The sequence below is a fragment of the Pristiophorus japonicus genome, chromosome 12 (assembly GCF_044704955.1).
Source record: "Pristiophorus japonicus isolate sPriJap1 chromosome 12, sPriJap1.hap1, whole genome shotgun sequence".
In the NCBI taxonomy this organism is placed as follows: Eukaryota; Metazoa; Chordata; class Chondrichthyes; family Pristiophoridae; genus Pristiophorus; species Pristiophorus japonicus.
The window spans coordinates 106,436,872-106,463,311 of NC_091988.1; the positions used below are offsets into that span (position 1 = coordinate 106,436,872).

The following is a 26,440-nucleotide window of genomic DNA, read 5'->3' on the forward strand; positions in this document are numbered from 1 at the left end:
CTTCTGTTCCTCTACACTTCTCAGTATACTACCAATTATTGTGTATTCCCTTGCCTTGTTAGTCCTCACCAAATGCATTACCTCATACTTCTCTGGATTGAATTCCATTTGCCACTGTTCTGCCCACCTGACCAGTTGATTAATATCTTCCTGCAGTCTACAGCTTTCTTCTTCATTATCAACCACACAGCCGATTTTAGTATCATCTGCAAACTTCTTAATCATATCCGCTACATTCAAGTCTAAATCTAAATATACCACAAAAAGCAAGGGACCTAAGTACTGAGCCCTGTGGAACCCCACTGGAAACAGCCTTCCAGTCACAAAAGCACCCATCAACCATTACCCTTTGCTTCCTGCCACTGAGCCAATTTTGGATCCAACTTGCCACTTTTCTCTGGATCCCATGACTTTTACTTTTCTAGGAATCATAGAAACATAGAAACATAGAAAATAGGTGCAGGAGTAGGCCATTCGGCCCTTCGAGCCTGCATCATCATTCAAAATGATCATGGCTGATCATGCAACTTCAGTACCCCATTCCTGCTTTCTCTCCATACCCTTTGATCCCTTTAGCGGTAAGGGTCACATCTAACTCCCTTTTGAATATATCTAACGAACTGGACTCAACAACTTTCTGTGGTAGAGAATTCCACAGGTTCACAATTCTCTGAGTGAAGAAGTTTCTCCTCATCTCGGTCCTAAATGGCTTACCCCTTATCCTTAGACTGTGACTCCTGGTTCTGGACTTCCCCAACATCAGGAACATTTTTCCTGCATCTAACCTGTCCAATCCCGTTAGAATTTTATATGTTTCAATGAGATCTCCTCTCATTCTTCTAAATTCCAGTGAATATAAGCCTAGTCGATCCAGTCTTTCTTCATATGTCAGTCCTGCCATCCCCGGGAATCAGTTTGGTGAACCTTCACTGCACTCCCTCAATAGCAAGAATGTCCTTCCTCAGATTAGGAGACCAAAAATGTACACAATATTCAAGGTGTGGCCTCACCAAAGCCCTGTACAACTGGAGTAAGACCTCCCTGCTCCTATACTCAAATCCTCTCGCTATGAAGGCCAACATGACATTTGCCTTCTTCACTGCCTGCTGTACCTGCATGCCAACTTTCAATGACTGATGTACCATGACAGCCAGGTCTCTTTGCACCTCATTTTCAGGAAATTTGTCAGTGGATTTGGTGAGGGTAGGTTATATTTAACTAGTAGCTTTTTCATGAATGAGATCTTTTTATAAAGAGATTTAGGGATTTTTACTTTATAGATAGTAATTTTGATTTGTTTTCAATAAAAAGGTCAATGACACATTTGGGCCAATCACAATCCATGGCTTGTGACTCAGTACTTTTTAGTGAATGGGACTTCACATCCTACAGACACTTGTGCTCTATGGATATTTATTGTCCTGCAGATGTGGTAGACACAAAACTTTCAATTATGTAGATAGTTATGTTAAACTAAAAAATACATGAACCATTCCAATATTAATCTTATGTGATCACTTTTACCTTACACAGAAACATAGAAACAAAGAAAATAGGTGCAGGAGTAGGCCATTCGGCCCTTCGAGCCTGCACCACCATTCAATAAGATCATGGCTGATCATTCCCTCAGTACCCCTTTCCTGCTTTCTCTCCAGACCCCTTGATCCCCTTAGCCATAAAGGTCATAGCTAACTCACTCTTGAATTTATCCAATGAACTGGCATCAACAACTTTCTGCGGCAGGGAATTCCACAGGTTAACAACTCTCTGAGTGAAGAAGTTTCTCCTCATCTCAGTCCTAAATTATCCTAAGACTGTGTCCCCTGGTTCTGGACTTCCCCAACATCGGGAACAATCTACCCGCATCTAACCTGTCCAGTCCCGTCAGAATCTTGTATGTTTCTATGAGATCCCCTCTCATCCTTCTAAACTCCAGTGAATAAAGGCCCAGTTGATCCAGTCTCTCCTCATATGTCAGTCCAGCCATCCCGGGAATCAGTCTGGTGAACCTTCGCTGCACTCCCTCAATAGCAAGAACGTCCTTCCTCAGATTAGGAGACCAAAACTGAACACAATATTCCAGGTGAGGCCTCACCAAGGCCCTGTATAACTGCAATAAGACCTCCCTGCTCCTATACTCAAAACCCCTAACTATGAAGGCCAACATACCATTTGCCTTCTTCACCGATTGCTGTATCTGCATGCCAACTTTCAATGACTGTGGAACATGACATCCAGATCTCGTTGCACCTCCCATTTTCCTAACCTGCCGCCAAATAGATAATATTCTGTCTAAGCGTTTTTGCCCCCAAAGTGGATAACCTCACATTTATCCACATTATACTGCATCTGCCATGCATTTGCCCACTCACCTAACCTGTCCAAGTCACCCTGCAGCCTCTTAGCATCCTCCTTGCAGCTCACACTGTCACCCAATTTTGTGTCATCTGCAAACTTGGGAGATATTACACTCAATTCCTTCATCTAAATCATTGATGTACATTGTAATGAGCTGGGGTCCCAGCACTGTGCGCTGTGGCACCCCACTAGTCACTGCCTGCCATTCTGAAAAGGACCCGTTTATCCCGACTCTCTGCTTCCTGTCTGCCAACCAGTTCTCTATCCACATCAGTATATTACCCCCAATACTATGTGCTTTGATTTTGCACACCAATCTCTTGTGTGGGACCTTGTCAAAAGCCTTTTGAAAGTCCAAATACACCACATCCACTGGTTCTCCCTTGTCCACTCTACTAGTTACATCCTCAAAAAATTCCAGAAGATTTGTCAAGCATGATTTCCATTTCATAAATCCAGGCTGACTTGGACCGATTCTGTCACTGCTTTCCAAATACGCTGCTATTTCATCCTTAATAATTGATTCCAACATTTTCCCCACTACCGATGTCAGGCTAACCGGTCTATAATTACCTGCTTTCTCTCTCCCTCCCTTTTTAAAAAGTGGTGTTACATTAGCTACCCTCCAGTCCATAGGAACTGATCCAGAGTTGATAGACTGTTGGAAAATGATCACCAATGCATCCACTATTTCTAGGGCCACTTCCTTAAATACTCTGGGATGCAGACTATCAGGCCCCAGGGATTTATCGGCCTTGAATCCCATCAATTTCCCTAACATAATTTCCCGCCTGATAAGGATTTCCTTCAGTTCCTCCTTCTCACTAGAACCTCGGTCCCCTAGTACTTCCGGAAGGTTATTTGTGTCTTCCTTCATGAAGACAGAACCAAAGTATTTGTTCAACTGGTCTGCCATTTCTTTGTTCTCCAGTATAAATTCACCTGAGTCCGACTGCAAGGGACCTACGTTTGTCTTCACTAATCTTTTTCTTTTCACATATCTATAGAAACTTTTGCAGTCAGTTTTTATTACATTTCAACCAACTCAGCCAGATGCAGATTATGATGAGCTCACACATGAAAATAGGTTTTGTAATTTGTGCAACTCTGCACGGTTGCCGGGAAAAAGTGCTTTACTGTGGAGTCAACCATCTTGAGCATTATTACTGCTGACCAAAATGTCTTTCCATAATTAAGTCATTTACAGAACATTAGAAACAAATTAAAATATATTTATTAGCTTAGCATTCAATAAGGAATTGAGACAGACAGATGAGAAGGATCCCATATGTTGTGTATCTGTAAAGCATGCACTCCCATGTTCCGCCACCAGGGAGCACATCCGCTGAAGTCCCAAGGGATCCCAGCATCCCTTGGGAGCACTGTATATAAGCCGGCCCCTAAGGCCTGTTCCTCACTCTGGAGTGTCTTAATAAAGACTGAGATCACTGTGACTTTAACCTCCCTGTGTTAGGAACACAACAACTGCCGATGAGTACACAAATCCAACACAAAGATGCAGCAAACTGTGGGCATCCTGGAGAAGTTCTCGGAGGGTGAGGACTGGGAAGCCTATGTCGAATGGCTAGACCAGTACTTTGTAGCCAACGAGCTGGACGGAGAAGGAAGCGCTGCAAAAAGGAGAGCGGTCCTCCTCACGGTCTGCGGGGCACCGACCTACAGCCTCATGAAGAATCTTCTGGCTCCGGTGAAACCCACAGATAAGTCGCATGAGGAGCTGTGTACACTGGTTTGGGAGCATCTTAACCCAAGGGAAAGCATGCTGATGGCGAGGTATTGGTTCTACACGTGCCAGCGATCTGAAGGTCAGGAAGTGGCGAGCTACGTCGCCGAGCTAAGGCGACTTGCAGGACAATGTGAGTTTGATGACTACCTAGAGTAAATGCTCAGAGACTTTTTTGTTCTGGGCATTGGCCATGAGACCATCCTACGAAAACTTTTGACTGTAGAGACACCGACCCTCAGTAAGGCCATTGCGATAGCACAGGTGTTTATGTCCACCAGTGATAACACCAAACAAATCTCTCAACACACAAGTGCTAGCAATGTTCATAAATTAACTGGAACTGTGTTTGCAAGCAGAAATGTACAGGGCAGAAACCACGAGTCTGCAACTGCCAGCAGGCCTCAGGTGACCCAGATGACTCAGAGTCCACAACAAAGGATGAATGCAAGGCAATTCACACCTTGTTGGCGTTGTGGAGACTTCCATTCAGCCTATTCATGCCGCTTCAAAGGGTATGTTTGCAAGAGCTGTGGAACAATGGGACACCTCCAATGAGCTTGCAGATGAGCTGCAAGCTCTGCAAAACCTGCTAACCACCACATGGCAGAGGAAGATCGGTCCATCGTGTACCAAAGCAATTATGAGCCTCAGCGAGAGGAGGTAGATGCTGAAGTACACGGGGTGCACACATTTTCGACTAAATGTCTACCTATAATACTAAATGTAAAATTGAATGGCTTACCCGTAGCCATGGAACTGGAAACTGGCGCTAGCCAATCCATCTTGAGTAAAAAGATGTTTGAGAGACTGTGGTGCAACAAGGCACTCAGACCAGCCCTGAGCCCCATCCACACGAAACTGAGAACATACACCAAAGATCTTATCACTGTCCTGGGCAGCGCCATGGTCAAGGTCACCTACGAGGGCACGGTGCATGAACTGCCACTCTGGATTGTCCCGGGCGATGGCCCTACACTGCTTGGAAGGAGCTGGCTGGACAAAATCTGTTGGAACTGGGATGACATCCGAGCGCTATCACATGTCGATGAGGCCTCATGCACCCAGGTTCTTAACAAATTTCCTTCCCTTTTTGAGCCAGGCATTGGAAAATTTTCCAGGGCGAAGATGCGGATCCACTTCGTCCTAGAGGCCACCTTTTTCGAGCCCACAACACACACCCAAAGGGTCAACGACACCATGCCGGACCAGGAAATCGAACCCGTCATGCCCAACAGCCCAGCAAGGCCAAGCTCACCCAGCAGCCCTGCAGGGCCAACAACACGCCAGCCCAGCAAGGGCACGGCCAACAGACATTTGTACCGAGGCGGTCCACCAGGGAAAGGAAGACTCCCGACCGCCTCACCTTGTAAATAGTTTTCACTTTGACTTTGTGGGGGAGAGTGATGTTGTTTATCTGTTAAGCATGCACTCCCATGTTCCGCCACCAGGGAGCACATTCCCTGAAGTCCCAAGGGATCCCAGCATCCCTTGGGAGCACTGCATATAAGCCGGCCCCTAAGGCCTGTTGCTCACTCTGGAGTGTCTTAATAAAGACTGAGATTACTGTCACTTTAACCTCCCTGTGTGCAGTCTCATCTGTGTTAGGAACACAACACCATATTTAATTCTTGGGTAAGTTGGCTGGCATCAGCCGGATTGTGATATGTGCGCTACAACTGGCAATCTATTCTACATGTGTTACCTAGGGTCTTGTTGCCAGCAAGTGTTTATTACAATAGTTTGCGAACACTGTGCACGTGAAAGACACAGACATATTACAAAATTAAAAGCATTGCTGTGGAACTATATTACAAATGTGCAACTTGATTTAGTGCAGTTGGGCACTTGTTTGCTGAATTCAGATCATGGCACCGAGTGTCAGCACAAATAAGACACAATTTATGCTGCCTTTATAATGCATCTTTTGCATCAGTGCCATGCCAACATTTTCAGCACAGCGATACGAAATGCACAACTGAAAGCCATCAGTATTGGCCGTCACTGAAGAAAACCATATTAGCTACTGAAGGTTTGTCATTCTTTGTCTCTATAGACCTTGCACTCGTACTTTGGAGGTTTGGTCAGGTCTTTCACTGCTGTTTTAATAAACTCTGATCAAAACATTGCTTGGCTTTGGGGAATTGTATTTCCTAATGGAAATCCCTCCCTTCCTCTACAGAAGGATCAGGATATGGGAGATACTAGATTGCAGGCTCTTAAGGAAGAGATGCATTTTGTGATGCCTCACTCTCGCTGACTAGGGTCTGCAAACTATAGACCTTTCTGACCATCATTACCTCAGAAGGCTGCACACTCCTTCCCTGTTCACTCCAGACAAATCCTGCCAATGGGAGCTGATCTGGCCCTGTCGGAGGAAGTATGGTTGGGGAATTGAAGTTAGTGTAACGTCCTTATATTTTAAACATTAGCTTTCCAAAAACTATTATATCTCATGTGCTGAAAGTGAAATTGAGGTTGTTTTTTCTGCTGTATAATGTGTGTACCCTTCACCCTGCTATTGGGAAATGTACACCTGTGCTCAGTGTGGCTCTCTGTTTAAACAGCAGTCGGCAAGTCAAGCAAGATGGGAAAGGAGAGGAAGGATCATATTCATACAGCCAGGCAGTGAGGAGAAGAGTTAAAGGCCCTCGGATTTCGATGCATCTACTTGTTTTATACTTGTTGGCTGTGGAGTTGCAATATGGAGAACAATATTGGTTTGAAGTTCTTTTTCCTACATTAGCATTGGTGTATGTGAGCACAGAGATGGCAGTGAGAAGCTAAATAAATGAAATAAAATTAAATATTTCCATGCTAAAAAGGCAAACGGGTATGAAATCTTTTTAAAAGGCCTCCAAAATACAATGAAATCTTTCTCCTTTCTCTCTCTGTGGGATGAAATTGTTTAAGAAGCCTGATACACACAGGTTTATACTCAGTAATGGCTTCCAAGCTTCTGCACCAAACTGCCTGGGGGGAGGTCATCCCTTGGAAACAAAATTGTTATTTCCATTGGTTGATTATTTAGCTACAAGAATAGCCAATGAGCTGCCAAGAGAGTATCACAGCAAACCAATCAGCCGGCTCAAAAGTGCCACATGCAATTTCTTAGTATGGATGTTTTTCCATCCATTTGTCAGCTCTTCCCAGGTCAAGTAACTACTGTAGCCTTGCTGGTGACCTGCTCCCAAGTCTCCATCAATGTAACTCTTCAGCCGACTACCGCAGATGCAAGAGAGCAGCCAGTATTAACCTACCTCTGGTTGTATCTCTTCTTTTGGATACCTCATCACTGCTTGCCACCTTTCTCAGCAAAGTGGCTGAGATTTGCAAGTCAGCAGGGTTCTCTGGTGCAAAGTTCACCCTGCATGGGATTGCGATGTGCTAGGCGGGATAGTCTCCTTGTCCCTAACAAGTGACATTTCAGGATCCAAACATTGTTGCTCCTGTGTCACTCACATACAGCCACCATAGCCTGTGGCTAGTCATACAGTGCAACGATTTAATTGGGTAAAGCAAAAATTTGGAAGTGAATGAAAAATTATATCAGCAAACAAAATAGTCAGAGAGAAATCTGTGGAATAATCTGCTTGACAGAGTAGTGAAGGGAAAGCATCATGGTTATTAAAAATATCATGACACATTGCTAAGGCAACAGAAGAATGGGCTTCAATGGGTTGAATGATCCTTTCTCATCCCATATGATTCCTTTATTCTTGTGTAATACAGGGAGTAATACCAGAGAGGTTAAAAGTGAAATGAAATCATATTCCGTTCCCTTGCCATCGATTCCACCCCTCTCCCGGGCAACTGCCTGAGGCTGACCCAATCTGTTTGCAACCTTGGTGATCACGAGATGAGCTTCCTACTTCATAGAGACTAAGAGCGCCCATTTCCACCTCCGTAACATCACCCATCTCCATCCCTGCCTCAGTCCATCTGCTGCTGAAACCTTCATCCATGCCTTTATTACCTCTAAACTCGATTATTCCAACTCTCTCCTGGCCGGCCTCCCACTTTCTACCCTCCATAAATTTGAGGTCATCCAAAACTCGGCTGCCCGTGTCCTAACTCACACCAAGTCTTGTTCACCCATCACCCCTGTGCTCGCTGACCTATATTGGCTCCCGGTTGAGCAATGCCTCTATTTTAAAATTCTCACCCTTGTTTTCACATCCATCCATGGCCTCACCTTTCTCTACCTCTGTAATCTCCTTCAACCCCACAAACCCCGAGATAAGAACATAAGAACATAAGAAATAGGAGCAGGAGTAGGCCATTTGGCCCCTCGAGCCTGCTCTGCCATTCAATAAGATCATGGCTGATCTGATCATGGACTCAGCCCCACTTTCCTGCCCACTCCCCATAACCCTTTACCCTTATTGCTCCATCTCCGCCTTAAATATATTCAATGATCCAGCCTCCACAGCTCTCTGAGATTCAAAACCCCTAACTACTATTCGAGCAGTACACCAATAATGTTAACAGAAATCATACATACCGCAGATGATGAGACCAGTGTTGATTGTCGGTCTCTCACCAGGTGACTGCAGCAGCTCTTAATGGGTGAGTTGATCATTCTTAGGCCACTCCCTCCAATTGCAGTAACGATATCTTTCGACCACTGTCTTTTATACAGGTTTTCTTGCCTTTCTTAGCAAATCAATAATCCAGGATCATGCAAAGCTTTCTTTTAATGTCTGATTTGAATAGTGTGAATTGTGAAATTTTCACACATAACACATCCTGCGTTTGTTGCCTTTATCAAAGCTCGCATTGTCCAATCACTCATAAAGAGTTTGCAGAAGTGGGCAATAAGCCATCTGATCAAACTTTACCTGTTACATAAGAACATAAGAAATAAGAGCAGGAGAAGGCCATTTGGCCCCTCGAGCCTGCTCCGCCATTCAATACGCTCATGGCTGATCTGATCATGGACTCAGCTCCACTTTCCTGCCCGCTCCCCATAACCCCTTATCCCCTTATCGTTTAAGAACCTGTCTATTTCTGTCTTAAATTTACTCAATGTCCCAGCTTCCACAGCTCTCGAAGGCAGCGAATTCCACAGATTTACAACTCTCTGAGAGAAGAAATTTCTCCTCATCTCTGTTTTAAATGGGCGGCCCCTGATTCTAAGATTATGCTCACTAGTTCTATAGATATGTGAAGAGAAAAAGATTAGTGAAGACAAACGTAGGTCCCTTGCAGTCGGATTCAGGTGAATTTATAATGGGGAACAAAGAAATGGCAGACCAATTGAACAAATACTTTGGTTCTGTCTTCACGAAGGAAGACACAAATAACCTTCTGAAAGTACTAGGGGACCGAGGGTCTAGTGGGAAGGAGGAACTGAAGGATATCCTTATTAGGCAGGAAATTGTGTTAGGGAAATTGATGGGATTCGAGGCCGATAAATCCCTGGGGCCTGATAGTCTGCATCCCAGAGTACTTAAGCCCTAGAAATAGTGGATGCATTGTTGATCATTTTCCAACAGTCTATCGACTCAGGATCAGTTCCTATGGACTGGAGGGTAGCTAATGTAACACCACTTTTTAAAAAGGGAGGGAGAGAGAAAGCGGGTAATTATAGACCAGTTAGCCTGACATCAGTAGTGGGGAAAACCTTGGAATCAATTATTAAAGATGAAATAGCAGCGCATTTGGAAAGCAGTGACAGGATCGGTCCAAGTCAGCATGGATTTATGAAAAGGAAATCATGCTTGACAAATCTTCTGGGATTTTTTTGAGGATGTAACTAGTAGAGTGAGCAAGGGAGAACCAGTGGATGTGGTGTATTTGGACTTTCAAAAGGCTTTTGACAAGGTCCCATACAAGAGATTGGTGTGCAAAATCAAAGCACATGGTATTGGGGGTAATATACTGATGTGGATAGAGAACTGGTTGGCAGACAGGAAGCAGAGAGTCGGGATAAACGGGTCCTTTTCAGAATGGCAGGCAGTGACTAGTGGAGTGCTGCAGGGCTCAGTGCTGGGACCCCAGCTCTTTACAATATACATCAATGATTTGGATGAAGGAATTGAGTGTAATATCTCCAAGTTTGCAGAAGACACTAAACTGGGTGTCGGTGTGAGCTGTGAGGGGGATGCTAAGAGGCTGCAGGGTGACTTGGACAGGTTAGGTGAGTGGGCAAATGCATGGCAGATGTAGTATAATGTGGATAAATGTGAGGTTATCCACTTTGAGTGCAAAAACGCTTAGACAGAATATTATCTGAATGGTGGCAAATTAGGAAAAGGGGAGGTGCAATGAGACCTGGGTGTCATGGTACATCAGTCATTGAAAGTTGGCATACAGGTGCAGCAGGCGGTAAAGAAGGCAAATGGTATGTTGGCCTTCATAGCTAGGGGATTTGAGTATAGGAGCAGGGAGGTCTTACTGCAGTTGTACAGGGCCTTGGTGAGGCCTCACCTGGAATATTGTGTTCAATTTTGTTCTCCTAATCTGAGGAAGGACGTTCTTGCTATTGAGGGAGTGCAGCGAAGGTTCACCAGACTGATTCCCGAGATGGCAGGACTGACATATGAGGAGAGACTGGATCAACTGGGCCTTTATACATTGGAGTTTAGAAGGATGAGAGGGGATCTCATAGAAACATACACGATTCTGATGGGACGGGTCAGGTTAGATGCGGGTAGATTGTTCCCGATGTTGGGGAAGTCCAGAACCAGGGGACACAGTCTTAGGATAAGGGTAGGCCATTTAGGACTGAGATGAGAAGAAAGTTCTTCACTCAGAGAGTTATTAACCCGTGGAATTCCCTGCCGCAGAGAGTTGTTGATGCAGTTCATTGGATATATTCCAATGAACTGCATCCTTTACGGCTAAGGGGATCAAGGGGTATGGAGAGAAAGCAGGAAAGGGGTCCTGAGGGAATGATCAGCCATGATCTTATCGAATGGCGGTGCTGGCTCGAAGGGCCGCATGGCCTACTCCTGCACCTATTTTCTATGTTTCTGTGTTTCTAGTCTCCCCCATCAGTGGAAACATCCTCTCTGCATCTACCTTGTCAAGCCCCCTCATAATCTTATACATTTCGATAAGATCACCTCTCATTCTTCTGAATTCCAATGAGTAGAGGGCCAACCTACTCAATCTTTCCTCATAAGTTAACTCCCTCATCTCCGGAATCAACCTAGTGAACCTTCTCTGAACAGCCTCCAAAGCAAGTATATCCTTTTGTAAATATGGAAACCAAAACTGCACGCAGTATTCCAGGTGTGGCCTCACCAATACCCTGTACAACTGTAGCAAGACTTCCCTGCTTTTATACTCCACCCCCTTTGCAATAAAGGCCAAGATACCACTGGCCTTCCTGATCACTTGCTGTACCTGCATACTAGCCTTCTGTGTTTCATGCACAAGTACCCCCAGGTCCTGCTGTACTGCAGCACTTTGCAATCTTTTTCCATTTAAATAATAGCTTGCTCTTTGATTTTTTTTTTGCCGAAGTGCATGACCTCACACTTTCCAACATTATACTCCATCTGCCAAAATGTTTGCCCACTCACTTAGCCTGTCTATGTCCTTTTGCAGATTTTTTTGTTGCTCCTCACACATTGCTTTTCCTCCCATCTTTGTATCATCAGAAAACTTGGCTACGTTACACTCGGTCCCTTCTTCCAACCTTGCGTCCTGTTCTTCAGAACTTCCCAGTTTTGTCCTCCTCCCGGTAAACACAAGTGTCGTGTTTTTACAAGCTTGACCTCTTCGTTGCAGTTGTGACACCTACAGGTTTGTTTATCTCTTGCTGTCTGACTACCACTGTGGTTATGACCATTGTCCAGTCTAGGCCATCTGGAACACAGCCTTTGAACTCACAAAGCAGTTTACAAGCTTCCCACAGCTCTGTTTATAAGTTGACACACCTATTCAACAAATACCTGCCAGCCTTCATGTCATTTCGAAAAACCTTTTGCTTGGCAGAATATTTTTTAATATATACAACATTAAGAATTAAGGGTCTGTATATTCTTATAGCTCGAAGGAGAAGAACCCCAGCTTCTCCAGTCTCTCCAAATAATTGAAGTCCCTCATCCCTGGAACCATTCTAGTAAATCTATTCTGCACCCTCTCTAAGGCCTTGACATCCTTGCTAAAGTGTGGTGCCCAGAATTGGACACAATATTCCAGTTGAGATCTAACCAGTGTTCTATAAAGGTTTACCATAACTTTCTTGCTTCTGTACTCTATCCCTCTATTAATAAAGACAAGGATCCTATATACTTTTTCCACAGCCTTCTCAACTTATCTTGCCAACTTCAATCATCTGTGGATATACATTTTAAACGGGGGTGCAGGAACAGTGAGATCTGGGGGTGGATGTACACAAATCTTTGAAAGTGGCAGGACACGCTTTGGAAAAATCTTTTAGTCCATGTTGCTTATCCTCATTCTTCCTACCAGAATGCATTACTTCACACTTCTCTGTGTTAACTTTCATCTGCCAAGCATTTTACTGGTCTGTCCATGTTCTCCTTAAGTCTGTAACTATCCTCCTCATTGTTTACTACATTTCCGAGTTCCAGATCATCTGTGTACCCAAGCTCAGGTCATTAATATATATCAAAAAGAGCAGCGGTCCTAATACCACCCCCTGGGGAATACCACTGTATACTTCACTTCCGTCTGAAAAACAACCACTCACATCTCTGCTTTCTGTCCCTTAGCCAATTGTATATCCATGCTGCCACTGTCCCTTTAATCCCATGGGCTTCAATTTTGCCAAACAGTCTATTATGTGGTACTTTGTCAAACACCTTTTGAAAGTCCATATACACAACTTCAACTCTCTCCATTACTTCAACAAATAACTCGATCAAGTTAGTCAAACATGATTTGCCCTTAACAAATCTGTGCTGACTTTCATTTATTAGCCAATACTTTTTACAAATGTCTATTAATTTTGTCGTGGATTATTGTCTCTACCCATCATCATCATAGGCAGTCCCTTGGAATCGAGGAAGACTTGCTTCCATTCTAAAATGGAGTCCTTAGGTGGCTGAACAGTCGAATATGAGAAGCACAGTCCCTGTCACAGATGGGACAGATAGTCGTTGAGGGTAAGGGTGGGTGGGATTGGTTTGCCGCATGCTCTTTCTGCTGCCTGCGCTTGGTTTCTGCATGCTCTCGGCGATGAGACCACCAACGTTAGGCTGGCCTGTAGTTGCCGGGTTCTATCCGTGCCCATAATATGGTGGGATTTGTTACTAGTTTTGAGCGAGGCTCAAACCAAGGCTGAGAAATGATTTAATCCCAGTAACCTGGGCTGAACTGTTCATGGGTAAACCTACAGAAATTGGGAAGGTTTAAAGAAGTTCTTGGTACAATACAAAACCAGTCCATGCCGCTAAAGACAAAGGGGGTTAAATTGGATCAGACCTCAGAACAGGCGGGGGATCGCGGTGCACGATTATCCTGTGGCGGTCATTGTGTTGCTCGCAGCGCGTGGTGCCTGCTGATTACAGGATTGCTGCATGCAACCAACATCAGAACATAAGAAATAGGAGCAGGAGTAGGCCATACAGCCCCTCGAGGCTGCTCCTCCATTCAATAAGATCATGGCTGATCTGATCATGGACTCAGCTCCACTTCCCTGCCCGCTCCTCATAACCCTTTACTCCCTTATCGCTCAAAAATCTGTCTATCTCCGCCTTAAATATATTCAATGACCCAGTCTCCTCAGCTCTCGGAGGCAGAGAATTCCACAGATTTACAACCCTCTGAGAGAAGAAATTCCTCCTCATCCTTGTTCTGAGACTATGTCCCCTAGTTTTAGTTTCCCCGATGAGAGGAAATAACCTCTCTGCATCCACCTTTTCGAGCCCCCTCGTTGTTTCGATACTTCTGAACTCCAATGTGTATAGGCCCAACCTACTCAATCTATCTTCATAAGTCAACCCCCTCATCTCCAGAATCAACCGAGTGAACCTTCTCTGAACAGCTTCCAATGCAAGTATATCTTTCCTTAAATACAGAGACCAAAACTGTATGCAGTACTCCAGGTGTGGCCTCACCAATACCCTGTACAGTTGTAGCGGGACTTCTCTGCTTTTATACTCTATCCCCCTTCCAATAAAGGCAAACATTCCATTTGCCTTCCTGATCACTTGCTGTACCTGCATATTAACTTTTTGTGTCTCATGCACAAGGGCCCCCAGGTCCCTCTGTACTGCAGCACTTTGCAATTTTTCTCCATTTAAATTATCATTTGTTTTTCTAGTTTTTCTGCGTGGATAACCTCACATTTTTCCACATTATTCTCCATCTGTCAACTGTTTACCCATTCACTTAGCCTATCTATATCCCTTTGCAGATTTTGTGTGTCCTCCTCACAATTTGCTTTCCCTCCCATCTTTGTATCATCAGCAAACTTGTCTACATTACACTCGGTCCCTTCATCCAAGTCATTAATATAGATTGTAAATAGTTGAGGCCCCAGCACCGATTCCTGCGGCATCCCACTAGTTACTGTTTGCCAACCGGAAAATGACCCATTTATCCCAACTCTGTTCTCTGTTAGTTCGCCAATCCTATATTCATGCTAATATATTACCCCCAACCCCGTGAACTTTTATCTTGTGCAGTAACCTTTTATGTGGCACCTTATTGAAGGCCAGCGCTCCCCACGCTGTTTGTTGGCTGCACGCATCAGCAGGGGCCCGATATTACAACTGACTCGCACTACTTAAAGGCAGCCTGCACCTGGTAAAGGGGAGGTGCACTGTGGCTGGAATAGGTGGTGGGAGATCTTTGAGAACTGAATCTATGCTGCAAAAGATTGAACATTAGCTGAACATGTGAGAGAGCAAGCACAAAGGTATTCTGCTACTGCGCTACAGGCCTTGGTGGAAGAGGTGAAAAGGAGAGATCCTGTATCCACAGGGGGGCAGGTGGCCCTCCAGACATATGCTCAGGAGGCAGTGGGAAGAAGTTGCGGCGGAGGCCAATGCCAGGAGTGTTGCTCCAAGCACATGGATGCAGTGCAGGAAGAAGTTTAAGGATCTGACATGAGTTGTTAAGCTCAGTGAGTTGATCTTCAAATGGTATATCCTACTCACTGTACCACTAGGCTCAGCCTCTACACCCTACTCAATTCTCTACACCCCCATCACCCACCTACCAACAATCTCAATAATTCAGTACTCAACACTAACACTCATAAGCTTCACCTCATGCTCACACACTTAGCACTGTTGCAAGCCTCAATCCCACAAATCACAGCTATTCAACCATGACAGCCACATCACCTAAACATAGTGCAGGACACGCACTGACACACTTCCCTCTTTCTTGCTGGAGAAGGTGGTGCATAACAGCAGGCAGCAAGAGCAAGTTATTATTTAAATGGAGAAAGATTGCAAAATGCTGCAGTACAACGGGACCTGGGGGTACTTGTGCATGAAACACTAAAGGTTAGTATACAGGTACAGCAAGTAATCAGGAAGACAAATGGAATCTTAAGCCTTTATTGCAAAGAGAATGGAGTATAAAAGCAGGGAAGTCTTGCTATAGTTATACAGGGTATTGGTGAGGCCACACCTGGAATACTGCGTGCAGTTTTGGTTTCCATATTTACGAAAGGATATACTTGCTTTGGAGGCAGTTCAGAGAAGGTTCACTCGGTTGATTCCGGAGATGAGGGGGTTGACTTATGAGGAAAGGTTGAGTAGGCTGTATTATGTATTTATGCTTGGGGTCACCAGACATCAGGAGGCGCCACTGTTGGAGGTCATCGGGCTGTACGCGCGCGTGCTCGGTCATTGGTTTATAAGCTCAGGTACCATGCAGGCGCAAATAAAGTTGGATCAGTTTACACCTGAGGCAGTTTACAGTAACAAGTCTTCTGAGTCCTTACATCCATTACATTTGGCGACGAAGTAACTTAAGAACCTTCGCATGTACAATGGGCACTATTCGAATTCTGGAGAGATTCGCGGATGGCGAGGATTGGGCGGATTTTATCGACCGCCTGGATCAGTATTTTGTGGCCAACAAAATGGAGGGAGAGGCTGACGCCGTTTGGCGCAGGGCGGTTTTCCTCACCATTTGAGGTCCAAAAATTTATGGACTCATTGAAGAATCTTCTCTCGCTTTTACATTCAACGGACAAAGAATATGGGGATTTTTGTGCTTTGGTGTGTGACCATCTTAAGCCAAAAGAGAGGATCATCATATCACGCTATCGCTTCTACATGCATTCCATGCTGAGGGGCAGGATGTGTCGCTGGGATTCGTCGCCGACATGCGACGTCTTGCTGAGCAGTGTAAGTTCGGGAAAGTGTTGGAAGACATGCAGCGAGATTTCTTCGTGATAGGCATCAAGCATGATGTGAATCTCTGGAAGCTATCGGCCGAAGAGAAGCTGGATTTGGGCAAGGCCATCGCGACTGTTCAGGCATGCATGACGACTGATGATAATTTGAGGCAGATATCATCGAAGAGTCGGAGCTCCATGGCAAGTACTGTAAACAAGATTGTGTCGACGTCTGGCAGAGCTGCTTATGGCAGGGCCTACCCATCTGCTTATGTGAGACCTGTAGCTGCTCAAAGTCCGCCAACTGGGACGATTCCGATTTCACCCTGTTGGCATTTTGGGGGCAATCATCGGCCTCATCAGTGTCGGTTTAAACAGTACTTCTGTAATGGCTGTTTGAAAGTGGGGCATCTTCAGAGAATGTGCCCACAACTGAGCAAGCGTGCTGCCGCTCATCACATTGCTGATGATGACCAGTCAAGTGCTGGCCCGGATACACAACCCGAGGAGGAAGTGTATGGTCTGTGTTCATTCTTGGGAAGGAGCCAGCCGATAATCGTTAATGTGCCTTTATCAATGGAGCTGGACACAGGTGCGAGTCAGTCGATAATGAGCCAAAGGACATTTGACAAGCTGTGGGACACTGAGGCTGTGAAGCCTAAGCTGAGTCCAGTCAATGCCAAGTTGCGTACTTACACTAAAGAACTCATACCGGTGATTGGCAATGCAGCAGTCAAGGTGTCAACTGAAGGTGTGGTTCATGATCTACTATTATGGATCGAACCAGGTAATGGTCCAACGCTGTTCAGCAGGAATTGGCTCAAGAAAATCAAGTGGAATTGGAATGATATCAAAGCATTGTCATCAGTGGATGACACTTCGTGTGTTCAAGTGTTGAAGAAATTTCCTTCTTTGTTTTGGTAATTTTATTGGAGCCAAGGTGCAGATTCACCTGGATTCTGATGCAAGGCCTGTCTATCATAAAGCTCGGTCTGTTCCCTACATGATGAGGGAGAAGGTTGAAATTGAGCTTGACAGACTCCAACGTGAAGGGGTCATATCACCAGGAGTTTAATGAGTGGGCCAGTCTGATTGTTCCTGTGTTGAAACATAGAAACATAGAAAATAGGTGCAGGAGTAAGCCATTCGGCCCTTCGAGCCTGCACCACCATTCAATAAGATCATGGCTGATCATTCCCTCAGTACCCCTTTCCTGCTTTCTCTCCATACCCCTTGATCCCTTTAGCCGTAAGGGCCATATCTAACTCCCTCTTGAATATATCCAATGAACTGGCATCAACAACTCTCAGCGGTCGGGAATTCCACAGGTTAACAACTCTCTGAGTGAAGAAGTTTCTCCTCATCTCAGTCCTAAATGGCTTACCCCTTATCCTAAGACTATGTCCCCTGGCTCTGGACTTCCCCAACATCAGGAACATTCTTCCTTCATCTAACCTGTCCAATCCCATCAGAATTTTATATGTTTCTATGAGATCCCCTCTCATCCTTCTAAACTCCAGTTGATCCAATCTCTCCTCATATGTCAGTCCTGCCATCCCGGGAATCAGACTGGTGACCCTTCGCTGCACTCCCTCAATAGCAAGAACGTCCTTCCTCAGATTAGGAGACCAAAACTGAACACAATATTCCAGGTGAGGCCTCACCAAGGCCCTGTACAACTGCAGTAAGACCTCCCTGCTCCTATACTCAAATCCACTAGCTATACCATTTGCCTTCTTCACCACCTGCTGTACCTGCATGCCAACTTTCAATGACTGATGAACCAGGACACCCAGGTCTCGTTGCACCTCCCCTTTTCCTAATCTGCCGCCATTCAGATAATATTCTGCCTTCGTGTTTTTGCCACCAAAGTGGATAACCTCACATTTATCCACATTATACTGCATCTGCCATGCATTTGCCCACTCACCTAATCTGTCCAAGTCATCGTGCAGCCTTTTAGTGTCCTCCTCACAGCTCATACCGCCACCCAGTTTAGTGTCATCTGCAAACTTGGAGATATTACACTCAATTCCTTCATCTAAATCATTAAAGTATATTGTAAATAACTGGGGTCCCAGCACTGAGCCGAGGCACCCTACTAGTCACTGCCTGCCATATGAAAAGGACCTGTTTATCCCGACTCTCTGCTTCCTGTCTGCCAACCAGTTCTCTATCCACGTCAGTATATTACCCCCAATACCATGTGCTTGAAGAGTGATGGCACTGTCAGAATTTGTGGAGACTACAATTAACCGATTTTTGAAACAGGATCAGTACCCGTTACTGTAGGCTGATGACCTGTTCGCCATGCTAGTTGGTGGAAAGTCGTTCACTAAACTGGATCTGAGGTTGGCTTATGTGACACAGGAGCTTATCGACACTTCGAAGAAACTCACCTGCATCAACATTCATAAAGGACTGTTTGTCTACAACAGGTGTCCTTTTGGAATTCATTCGGCTGCAGCCATATTTCAGAGGAATATGGAGAGTCAACTGAAGTCCGTTCCTAGAACTGTTGTGTTTCAAGATGACATTCTGGTCACAGGTCGTGACATTACTGAACATCTGAACAATCTTGAAGAAGTCCTACATCGTGTGGACAAAGTGTGTCTTCATGGCACCTGATGTTGAATTCCTGGGGAGGAAGATTGCTGCTGATGGCATCAGGCCTACTGATTCAAAAACCAAGGCCATCAAAAATGCACGCAGGCCTCAGAATGTGATGGAGCTGCGTTCATTCCTTGGGTTACTCAACTACTTTGATAATTTCTTACCCAGATTGAGTACTTAGAGCCACTACACGTGCTACTCAGAAAAGGCGACAACTGGGTTTAGGGTGTGTCTCAAGATAGCCAAGAATCTGCTCTGTTGAAACAAGTTGTTTATTCATTATGATCCGTGTAAGCATCTTGTATTGGCCTATGATGCTTCATCATATGGGGTTGGCTGTGTACTCCAACAAGCAAATGAGTCGGGTAAGCTACAACCTGGTTTGCCTGACATTGTTGTGAGCGACAACGGATCTTGCTTCACGATTCTGTAGTTTCAAGAGTTCATGAAATGCAATGGTATTAAACATGTGAGGTCAGCTCCATTCAAATCTGCTTCTAATGGTCAAGCAGAGCGTGCTGTTCAAACGATCAAGCAGAGTATGAAACGTGTAACTCAGGATTCACTGCAGACACGCTTGTTCTGTATATTGCTTAGTTACAGGACCAGACCTCATATGCTTACTGGGGTCTCCCCTGCTGAACTACTGATGAACAGAAATCTCAAGACCAAACTCTCTCTTGTTCATCTTGATTTGAATGATCGTGTTGAAAACAGACGTCAAAGTCAGCAGTGGTATCCTGATCGTGCTGCTGTGTCACGTGATATTTCTGTTAACGATCCGGTTTATGTACTGAACTATGGATCGCTGGCACTGTTACAGCCAAGGAGGGTAACAGAGTGTTTATTGTTGTGCTCAAGAATGGGCAAAGATGCAAGAAACATGTTGGTCAGATAAAACTGCGGCACACGGATGAACTGGAACCGCTTGAGGAAGATGCAGTCAGTGACCAACCAACCAATGTTCATTCATCAGAGGACTTTGCTGTCATTATTGAAACTGGACCTCCAGTCTCTGATGTGGTCATTAGATCGGTTACTCAGCCTTCAGTCACAACTGACTCAGAACGCTCGCCCAGAACTGAAGTTGAACTGAGACGATCAACTCGTGAGCGGAATGTCCCAGACCGTCTTAATTTGTAAAAAGACTGATATTAAAATCTTTAAAGGTGATGTTGTTATATAAATATGCTTGGGGTCACCAGACACCAGGGGACGCCACTGTCAGAGGTCATCGGGCTGTACGCACGCATGCACGGTCACTGGTTTATAAGTGTGGGTACCATGTCACGTGGGTTACTTTGGGCGCGAATAAAGTTGGATCAGGTTTACACCTGAGGCAGTTTACAGTAACAAGTCTTTTGAGTCATTACATTCATTACTGGCTGGGCCTCTACTCATTGGAATTCAGAAGAATGAGAGGTGATCTTATCGAAACATATAAGATTATGAGGGGGCTTGACAAGGTGGATGCAGAGAGGATGTTTCCACTGATGGGGGAGACTAGAACTTGCAGGCATAATCTTAGAATAAGGGGCCACCCATTTAAAACTGAGATGAGGAGAAATTTCTTCTCTCAGAGGATTGTGGATCTGTGGAATTTGCTGCTTCAGAGAGCTGTGGAAGCCGGGACATTGAATACATTTAAGACAGAGATAGACAGTTTCTTAAACGATAAGGGAATAAGAGGTTATGGGCAACGGGCAGGGAAGTGGACCTGAGTCCATGATTGGATCAGCCATGATCTTATTAAATGATGGAGCAGGCTTGAGGGGCCGTATGGCACAATCCTGCTCCTATTTCTTAGTTTGTTATGTTCTTATGAGAGAACTGGAGGAGGACAAGTGCATGTTTTAACCCGCATGGAGGAGACAGTGCCGGCCATCATGGGAAGGGGCATCGCTGAGGGCGTGGCCACTGGTGGGGCTGAAGTGATTGATGATGAAGGTATCTGCACACCAAATCTTCCTTCTCTCATCCCAATTCTCCCTCATCCCTCAAATTCTTCTGACTGAGAAGCTGCAGATGGTGAAATCACGTACTTCCTACTTTCTCCTCTCCCCTCAACACAACCTTAGCCTTGTCCATTTTTGAACAGGTGTGTAAACTTGTAAACAGGACTAGAGCCTCCCCAGTCAGTGGAGGAAGAGGAAGAAGAAGGTGAAGATGAAGAGACTCCTTCACTCAATCTTAAAGTCGTAGCCAGCAGCTCCAAGGCTGATACTGCGTGTATGTTCAAGGCTAGAATAGATGGTGGATCTGCACGTGGTGAGACACTGGGCACAAGTGTGCAGGAGCCAGGGCGGGGGCAAAGGAGAGCACAGGTGCCAGCTTGCCGGACTAGTTGTGCTGCACAGGACACAGACTGAGACGTCAGTGGGCCAGACTACAGGAGCAGGCTGATGGGTGAAGATAACCCAACACTCGGTGCTCTGGGAAGCAAGTGCTCAATGTCGAGGAGCAGGGAAAAGTCTGGCACCAAGTCTGGCACAGGGCCTTGTGCAGAGTTTGGAGCCTATCCTTTCCAACATGGAACGGGTGGTCACCTCCATCAGCACACCTGTACAACCCACCATGATGCAGCGTCTGATAGTAGCACAAGTAGCAGCCACCCAATGTCTGAGTGCTGCATGGGAGCTCTGACTGCTGCCATCGTGGCTCTGGATACCAGTGCTGAAAGGGGCTTGCAGGGTGTCACAGCACTGCAGCAATCTGTCCTCCAACAGATCAGTAGGATTGCTGAGGTGCCGCCCGGGGGAGTGGCAGTGGTTCCGTGGAGAACCAACCTGCTATCCTCTCTCAGGATGACAGCATTCCTGCTCCCACCCCTGCCCCTCTGCCCTCGCTGTTGCCTGTCAGCCAGCCCGGACTGCTGCTGCCCTGCCGAGGTGATGCAGTCTGCAGCCGGGCCTTCTGGGCCCAGAGCGGCTCAAGGTCATCCTGCAAGGCCATCTGCAGTCGCTGCAATTGAAGGCCAGCAAGTTTCCACCAGCCACACAGCAGCCATTGGGGTAGCACTGTGTCTTCCTCGATTCCGAGGGACTGCCTACGATCACTGTGTAGGAGCACCAGGACAGGCAGACACACGGAAGATAGGCACTAATGGAATGCACAAGGGTGATTAGTTTATTTTTGTTTGTATTTTGTAATGATTGGATTTATAAATTTGGATTGGAAAGTGCATTTCCTGGTGGATTTTATTTTGTGTTGTCAGAAAGAGGACAATGTGATGGTCAGTGATAGAGGGAAGGTAAGGAACATGGGACTGTTGGTGAATGGGGAGGTGTGGTTGAGGTTACTGATATCGTTCATGAATTATTTCATCAAATAGATACTGGGCAGCATTGGGCGCCCTACGTTTTAGCCTCTCTTCTTGTTCCTCTACTTCTTTCTCCTCTGGCTCATGTTCCTCAGCTTCTCACCTGACCAGTGATGGCAAGGGCTGTTCCCTAATAATGACCAGGTGGTGCAGCATGCAACATACGACCACACATCTTGATACCCGCCCAGCTGAGTACTGCAGGGTTCCTCAAGCAGAAACGTTGCTTGAGGAAGCGGATGGTGTGCCCTATAATGTTCCTTGTGGCAGCCTGGCTCCCATTGTAGGTCTGCCGTGCACGTGTGTGTGTGTGTGTGTGTGTGTGTGTGTGGGTCCCAGACCGGAGTCATCACCCATGTCATGGGTGGATAAACCTTGTCGCCCAGTAGGCAGTCTTTGACATACTGTGGTGGGTCAAATACAGCTGGCACAGAGGACTGCCGCAGAATGAATGCATCGTGACTGCTGCCAGAATAACGGGCATCGACCTGTGTGGTGCACTGCCAGGGTAATGGGCATCGACCTGTGTGGTGCACTGCCAGAATAACGGGCATCGACCTGTGTGGTGCACTGCCAGGGTAATGGGCATCGACCTGTGTGGTGCACTGCCAGGGTAATGGGCATCGACCTGTGTGGTGCACTGCCAGGGTAATGGGCATCGACCTGTGTGGTGCACTGCCAGGGTAATGGGCATCGACCTGTGTGGTGCACTGCCAGGGTAATGGGCATCGACCTGTGTGGTGCACTGCCAGGGGTTGCACACCAACTGCACATTGAGGGTGTGAAATCCCTTTCAGTTCAGCAAAATTGCCGAGTTCACAACAAGACAATGTGCGTGCAGTCAATGGCATCCTGCACCATGGGTATCATTAGGGAGCAGCATGCGGCGGCATGCCACTTCAGAGAGAGCGAAGGCTGACTGCAGTGTGGGCAGGTACAGCAGGAGTGGCGAGTTCGGGGTTAAGGAGCGGCGAGAGATTGTAGAGGGATGTGACCGGGGCCCAGGAGAGACGTGAGTTCGGGACCCAGAAGAGGCGAGGGCCCAGGGGCAGCACGGACCAGCCCACACTGCGATATGTGCGCGCACTAGATCCATGCAGCAGAGCTGGTCTCCAGTCGTCCTGGTTAATCCTTGCCACTGGACCAAGGCCGAGCTCTGTCAAGCCCGTGTGGTGGCTGGTGTGCAACAGCCACCACACGTTAAAAAATCCATGCACAGGCATCTTCCACCCTTCAGGATGCAGTTCAGGATCTGGAATATTAGGTCCTTCATTGAAACACCGGTGCACTTATTGAACTCATCCCTTTTCGGCGTAGAAGCGGGTCATCCTCATTTCGAAGGACTGCCTATGATGATGATGCACCATGGGGACGCTTTGCAATCCGAGCAAACCCTCATGCTCGCTCCGCCTGCTTGTCTCTGGCAGAGGGAATGAGATGAAGCTGTCACTTTGTGACCTCCCTTACACAACAGTGTACTGCAAACTGTGAGATCATGTTTATAGCTCCAACAGCAGCCTGGCAGGAGCCAGACGTATAAAAGCTAAGAGCCACGGTCACATTAGCAGCCACAGGCAGCATTGTCCTTGCCCTGCTTTGAGGGCAAAAACATGTACAATTGCACCAGCAGCCAGAAGAAATAAACCAACAACTAACATAGAAAATAGGTGCAGGAGTAGGCCATTCGGCCCTTCGAGCCTGCACTGCCATTCAATGAGTTCATGGCTGAACATGCAACTTCAGTATCCCATTCCTGCTTTCTCGCCATACCCCTTGATCCCCCTAGTAGTAAGGACTACATCGAACTCCTTTTTGAATATATTTAGTGAATTAGCCTCAACAACTTTCTGTGGTAGAGAATTCCACAGGTTCACCACTCTCTGGGTGAAGAAGTTTCTCCTCATCTCGGTCCGAAATGGCTTACCCCTTATCCTTAGACTGTGACCCCTGGTTCTGGACTTCCCCAACATTGGGAACATTCTTCCCGCATCTAACCTGTCTAAACGTTTTGATAAGATCCCCTCTCATTCTTCTGAACTCCAGTGAATACAAGCCCAGTTGATCCAGTCTTTCTTGATATGTCAGTCCCGCCATCCCGGGAATCAGTCTGGTGAACCTTCGCTGCACTCCCTCAATAGCAAGAATGTCCTTCCTCAAGTTAGGAAACCAAAACTGTACACAATACTCCAGGTGTGGCCTCACCAAGGCCCTGTACAACTGTAGTAACACCTCCCTGCCCCTATACTCAAATCCCCTCGCTATGAAGGCCAACATGCCATTTGCTTTCTTAACCGCCTGCTGTACCTGCATGTTAACCTTCAATGACTGATGTACCATGACACTCAGGTCTCGTTGCACCTCCCCATTTCCTAATCTGTCACCATTCAGATAATAGTCTGTCTCTCTGTTTTTAACCACCAAAGTGGATAACCTCACATTTATCCACAATATACTTCATCTGCCATGCATTTGCCCACTCACCTAACCTATCCAAGTCACTCTGCAGCCTCATAGCATCCTCCTCGCAGCTCACACTGCCACCCAACTTAGTGTCATCTGCAAATTTGGAGATACTACATTTAATCCCCTCGTCTAAATCATTAACGTACAATGTAAACAGCTGTGGCCCCAGCACAGAACCTTGCGGTACCCCACTAGTCACTGCCTGCCATTCTGAAAAGTCCCCATTTACTCCTACTCTTTGCTTCCTGTCTGCCAACCAGTTCTCAATCCACGTCAGCACACTACCGCCAATCCCATGTGCTTTAACTTTGCACATTAATCTCTTGTGTGGGACCTTGTCGAAAGCCTTCTGAAAGTCCAAATACACCACATCAACTGGTTCTCCCTTGTCCACTCTACTGGAAACATCCTCAAAAAATTCCAGAAGATTTGTCAAGCATAATTTCCCTTTCACAAATCCATGTTGACTTGGACCTATCATGTCACCTCTTTCCAAATGCGCTGCTATGACATCCTTAATAATTGATTCCATCATTTTAACCACTACCAATGTCAGGCTGACCGGTCTATAATTCTTGTTTTCTCTCTCCCTCCTTTTTTAAAACTGTAAGTATTGCTTGATCCCGTTAAATAGCGCGAGTGGGGGGTGCTTCATGCCGTTTAAAATCGTGTTCAGCTGAGGAAGGTTAAGACAGAGCGTAGGCTGGAGCGTGGAGTTTCAAAATGGCAGCACTGGTGCCAAATCAGCGTTGTACACTGCCGTCATAATCTGCCTGCTCAGCATATTGCCAGGGGGCATTTGGTGCGTGCGCACAAACCCCTTTACAAAGATGGCATCCAGCGCACCTCACATCGGGTGCTACACAGCCCAATTTAATCCCCAAAAGCTCCACATGTGTAATTAAGTAACTTTGATTAGAATAGAATAAAAGGAAAAGGAGGTGGGGTAGCATTGCTGGTTAAAGAGGAGATTAATGCAATAGTTAGGAAGGACATTAGCTTGGATGATGTGGAATCTATATGGGTAGAGCTGCAGAACACCAAAGGGCAAAAAATGTTAGTAGGAGTTGTGTACAGACCTCCAAACAATAGTAGTGATGTTGGGGAGAGCATCAAACAGGAAATTAGGGGTGCGTGCAATAAAGGTGCAGCAGTTATCATGGGTGACTTTAATATGCATATAGATTGGGCTAATCAAACTGGAAGCAATATGGTGGAGAGGATTTCCTGGAGTGCATAAGGGATGGTTTTCTAGACCAATATGTCGAGGAACCAACTAGGGGGGAGGCCATCTTAGACTGGGTGTTGTGTAATGAGAGAGGATTAATTAGCAATCTCATTGTGCGAGGCCATTTGTGGAAGAGTGACCATAATATGGTGGAATTCTGAATTAGGATGGAGAATGAAACAGTTAATTCAGAGACCATGGTCCAGAACTTAAAGAAGGATAACTTTGAAGGGTTGAGGTGTGAATTGGCTCAGATAGATTGGCGAATGATACTTTAGGGGTTGACAGTGGATGGGCAATGTCAGACATTTAGAGACCGCATGGATGAAATACAACAATTGTACATCCCTGTCTGGCGTAAAAATAAAAAAGGGAAGGTGGCTCAACCGTGGCTATCAAGGGAAATCAGGGATAGTATTAAAGCCAAGGAAGTGGCAT

The 26,440-nt window shown here is 45.9% G+C and overlaps 1 protein-coding gene across 1 annotated transcript in view; it reads left to right on the top strand.

Moving 5' to 3' along the window:
• LOC139276829 (cyclin-dependent kinase 17-like) overlaps positions 1–26,440 on the top strand; it is a 377,596-nt gene that overhangs the window by 205,382 nt on the left and 145,774 nt on the right. The gene's annotated exons all lie outside the window — the stretch shown is intronic.